Genomic DNA, 5,089 nt, shown 5'->3' on the forward strand with positions numbered 1-5,089 from the left:
TTTCTTTTTCTTCTTTTTTCTTTTGGTTTCTCTTCTCGCTTCATTTCATTCATTTGATCCTCCATCGCTGATACTCTTTCTTCCAGTTGATCGAGTCGGTTACTGAAGCTTGTGCATCTGTCACGTATTTCTCGTGTCATGGTTTTCATCTCTGTCATTTCGTTTATGACCTTCTCTGCATTAATTAGTCTAGCTGTCAATTCTTCCACTCTTTTTTCAAGATTTTTAGTTTCTTTGCGCTGGGTACGTAATTCCTCCTTTAGCTCTGAGAGGTTTGATGGACTGAAGCCTTCTTCTCTCATCTCGTCAAAATCATTCTCTGACAAGCTTTGATCCGTTGCTGGCGATGGGCTGTGCTCCTTTGCAGGAGGAGATGCGCTCTTATTTTTTGAATTTCCAGCTTTTCTGCCCTGCTTTTTCCCCATCTTTGTGGTTTTATCTGTCTCTGGTCTTTGATGATGGTGATGTACTGATGGGGTTTTGGTATAGATGTCCTTCCTGTTTGATAGTTTTCCTTCTGACAGTCAGGACCCTCAGCTATAGGTCTGTTGGAGATTGCTTGAGGTCCACTCCAGACTCTGTTTGCCTGGGTATCAGCAGCAGAGGTTGCAGAAGATAGAATATTGCTGAACAGTGAGTGTACCTGTCTGATTCTTGCTTTGGAAGCTTCCTCTCAGGGGTGTACTGCACCCTGTGAGGTGTGGGGTGTCAGACTGCCCCTAGTGGGGGATGTCTCCCAGTTAGGCTACTCAAGGGTCAGGGACCCACTTGAGCAGGCAGACTGCCCCTTCTCAGATCTCAACCTCCGTGTTGGGAGATCCACTGCTCTCTTCAAAGCTGTCAGACAGAGTCGTTCGCGTCTCGACAGGCCTCTGCTGCTTTAGCTGAGCCCTGTCCCCAGAGGCGGAGTCTACAGAGACAGGCAGGTTTCCTTGAGCTGCTGTGAGCTCCACCCAGTTCGAGCTTCCCAGCGGCTTTATTTACCTACTTAAGCCTCAGCGATGGCGGGTGCCCCTCCCCCAGCCTCGCTGCTGCCTTGCGGTTAGATTGCCGCAGACTGCTGTGTTAGCAAGGAGGGAGGCTCCGTGGGCGTGGGACCCTCCCCCCCAGGTGTGGGATATAATCTCCGGTGTGCCCGTGTTACAGCGCAGTATTGGGGTGGGAGTTACCTGATTTTCCAGGTGTTGTGTGTCTCAGTTCCCCTGGCTAGGAAAAGGGACTCCCTTCCCCCTCGCGCTTCCCAGGTGAGGCGATGCCTCGCCCTGCTTCAGCTCTCGCTGGTCGGGCTGCAGCAGCTGACCAGCACCGATTGTCCGGCACTCCCGAGCGAGATGACCCCAGTACCTCAGTTGAAAATGCAGAAATCACCGGTCTTCTGTGTCGCTCGCGCTGGGAGATGAAGACTGAAGCTGTTCCTATTCGGCCATCTTGCTCCGCCCCCCTCGGGTGTTTATTTTATACTTTGGGCTGCAATCCCACACGACTTTACTAAATGCTGTCCCCAGTGTTCCAGCATTGGCCGTTGGGAGCTCCTTCGGTTGGCACCTGTGGCTCTGTGATCCTCTCCATCTGTGAGCTCTGTTTCCGTTGCTGTTTTTTTGAGCGCTTCCTTATATTCTGGCACTTACAAGGCGTTCAGGCTCATCCTGTGTATTTCCTGCCCCAATCGTAGAATCAGCCATTTCTCCAAGGAGCCCAGGTTTCTGTTCCAGGAGAGGGTATTAGAAACCAAGGCCTGGGCACTAGATGTCCTTGTTGCTGCTGGGTGTCCCTGCTTCTAGGCCCTCTCAGCTGACAGAGCAAGAAAGCATTGTGTGGACACTGACATGGGCATGTAACATATCCATAACCAATTCCATATATGGCCTCTGTGTGTATATATATACACACACACATATATATGTGTGTGTGTGTATATATATTATTTTTTGAGACACAGTCTCGCTCTGTTGCCCAGGCTGGAGTGCAGTGGCTCAATCTCGGCTCACTGCCACCTCTACCTCCCCGGTTCAAGACGTTCTCCTGCCTCAGCCTCCTGTGTAGCTGGGATTACAGGTGCGCACCACCACACCACACTAATTTTTGTGTTTTTAGTAGAGACGGGGGTTTCACCATGTTGGTCAGGCTGGTCTCGAACTCTTGACGTTATGATCTGCCCACCTTGGCCTCCCAAAGTGCTGGGATTACAGGTGTGAGCCGCTGTGCCCTGCCTCCGTGTGTATATTAAGTCAGATGGGAGTTCATATTGGTCCCTTCAATTCTAATCCATTGCCACATGGACCACCCCAGCCTCCTCCTGGTCATCTGCTGCCTCCCACCCAGCGGTGAGGAAGCTGACCAAGCCACTTGCCGGGCGGTGCTGAATTGTTTGCCTCCAGTGTTCATGTGCGCGGAAGTCTGGAGAGCCGGTCAGCCGGGGGTGGGCTCGCAGGACCTAGCCACCTGGATGTGGCGGTGAGGGAGGTGGGGGGAGGCGTCCATTAGATGTGACTGCTTCCAGCTGGGGAGTCCGTGTGGGACCCTCTTCCTGGCTCCAAGGCCGTGGCTGCAGAACAGCCCTTTCTCCCTGAGCCCCAGCTGTGTTTGAGGAGCTAAACTGCAGCCATGAAATTCACGGACAATTGAGCCACTGCTCTGCACAATGTTCCAAAAGGGACCCGGAGAGATGCTCATTTCCTCCTCTCAGCCCAGGCTGCACACAGCGGGTCGGCTTCAGGCTCAGACGATAGGAAGGATGTTTTCTTGTGTGGGAGGCAAGGAGTGTGCCCAGCTCCACAAGCCAGCAAAGGCTGCGAGAAAACACGTAACGACACTGGAAGGGGCTGTCAGACCAGCCAGAGAGAATCTTCAACCCAGAGAGGGCGTGAAAGGAACAGAGACCCTCCATGGGCTGGAAGAGGAACACGCGTTTATTCTGAGTTAAGCTGTGAGCCTCTTGCCGAGAAGCCCAAGGTTAAAATGGCACTTTAAGCACCATGTTGCCGCACAATGTTGAAACGCACCCTCGTCCTGCCTCTCACCCAAAGTGACGGTCTCTTTGAAAAGTCCCCAAGCCAGACTGAGGGAGCCTGGGCAGGGCCCCCAGAAGTCCAGCTGGTAACTCTGGTAGCATTATTAAGGTATTGGGTGCCGGGTCCGCTCCTGGAACAGGGTTCCCTCTGGGGTGGCGCTGAGGCTCTTCCTGTTCGCTTTGTCCTCCTGCGATGGGGCTGGGCAGGTGAGCGTGGGGGCAGGCTACCCTATTGGCTGGGGTGGTCCTGCACTGTCAGCGGCAGCTGTAACCAGAAGCCCCTCTGCCTGACGCTTGAGAGTCAGCGGAGCTGACCTGAGTATTTTGGTCAAAAGTTGCCCAGCACGATCCATCAGGGAACGTGTGACGTTCTCGTGCTACGTGACCCTGAGCATCAGTTATCTGTTGACACCTGAGCCGTCCTTTGCTGTTTGCCGAAGGGTGAAGAAACCGTCCGCCTCCTGTGTTCCCTGCACCTCTCCCATGCAGCCCAGGTGCTATGTCACCTCATGGTCACATGCCCCCTTCCCATCTAGGAGATGTCACTTCTTATCAGAATTCGCAAGTGAGATCAGAGCTCTGCAATGTGGTACTTCTGGGAAGGAGGTGTGGGTCACCAGAGGCAGCTTTCCTTATGTGTGTGTACGTATGTGTGTGTATGTGTGTGCATGTGTGTATGTGTCTGCGTGTGTGTGCATGTGTGTATGTGCGTGCGTGTGTGTATGTGTGTGTCTGCGCGTGTGTGCATATGTGTGTGTGCATGTGTACGTGTGTCTGTGAGTGTGTGTGTGCATGTGTCTGTGGCTGTGTGCGTATGTCTTTGTGTGTGTATGTGTGTATGTGCGTGTGTGCATGTATGTGTCTGCGTGTGTGCATTTGTGTGCATGTGTATGCGTGTGTGCGTGTGTGCGCATGTGTATGTGTCTGTGCGTGTGTGCACATATGTGTATGTGCCTGCGTATGTGCGTGTGTGTGTATGTGTCCGTGTGTGCGTGTATATGTGTCTGTGTGTATGCATGTGTGTGTATGTGTCTGCGTGTGTGTGCATGCGTGTGTGTGCATGTGTATGTGTCTGTGCGTGTGTGCGCATGTGTGTATGTGCCTGCGTGTGTGCATGTGTGTGTGTATGTGTCCGTGTGTGCGTGTATATGTGTCTGTGTGTGTGCATGTGTATGTGTCTGCGTGTGTGTGCATGTGTATGTGTCTGTGTGCGTGTCCTGTGGAATCCCGTGCACGAGCTGGTTTAGCACCAGTGGGAACTGGAAACGAGTGTCTTATTCTGGCTGAAACCACGTACAGCCTCTGAGGCTGATCAACCTCATCCCACCTACAAACCACATACAGCCTCTGAGGCTTACTCCGTGAAAATCTCAGAATTGGGGCTTAGGAAAATGCATAGTCCTTTATTACTTTAGAAATATTCCTTTGTCTTATTTTGCAACTTAGATTGATCCTTGTAAGAGATGCTGTGATCAGGCACATGGACCTGATGTAATTATGTGCATGGGCTGCACGGTAAAAAATGATACCAACTCGTGCTCACAACAAATGCTGTTGTTTGTCCTGCTTGACAGGTTGGTTTAATATGCTGGCCTTGTGCTTTAGAAAAGAAAGACAATGGTGTATGAAATGGCACAAAACTGAAAAGGTAAAACCCACTTGGGAAAATCCTGCAAGGCTTCTTCAGCTGAGTGATGATGTTTGCAGGCTGTAATTAATATATCACACAATACTGCATTGCTACGGTGCTAGTGTTACAGAACATGAAAACAAGCATTTGCTTCAGTGGAAAAGCTGCTCACCATTGGGAATTTATCACTCTGTGGAGGAAATATCTAGTGATTTGACTCAATGTAAACCTTTCCACTGACTGATTTGATGATCTGCAGACAGAGCTTTAATAAATCACTGTTAAATCTACTTAGCTGCCTCACGGAGAAAGGAAAAGAACTGTCTTTAAATAAACAAAATGAAAACCAGGGAATATGCACTAAAGTTCTCTGTGTTCTAATCTCTGCTTTAACTGAAGGGCAAATAAGAAACACTACTGTGGCCTGCAAGGGTTGCCCTGCCTGCCCG

Source organism: Piliocolobus tephrosceles, chromosome 19 (genome assembly GCF_002776525.5).
Source record: "Piliocolobus tephrosceles isolate RC106 chromosome 19, ASM277652v3, whole genome shotgun sequence".
NCBI classification, from domain to species: domain Eukaryota; kingdom Metazoa; phylum Chordata; class Mammalia; order Primates; family Cercopithecidae; genus Piliocolobus; species Piliocolobus tephrosceles.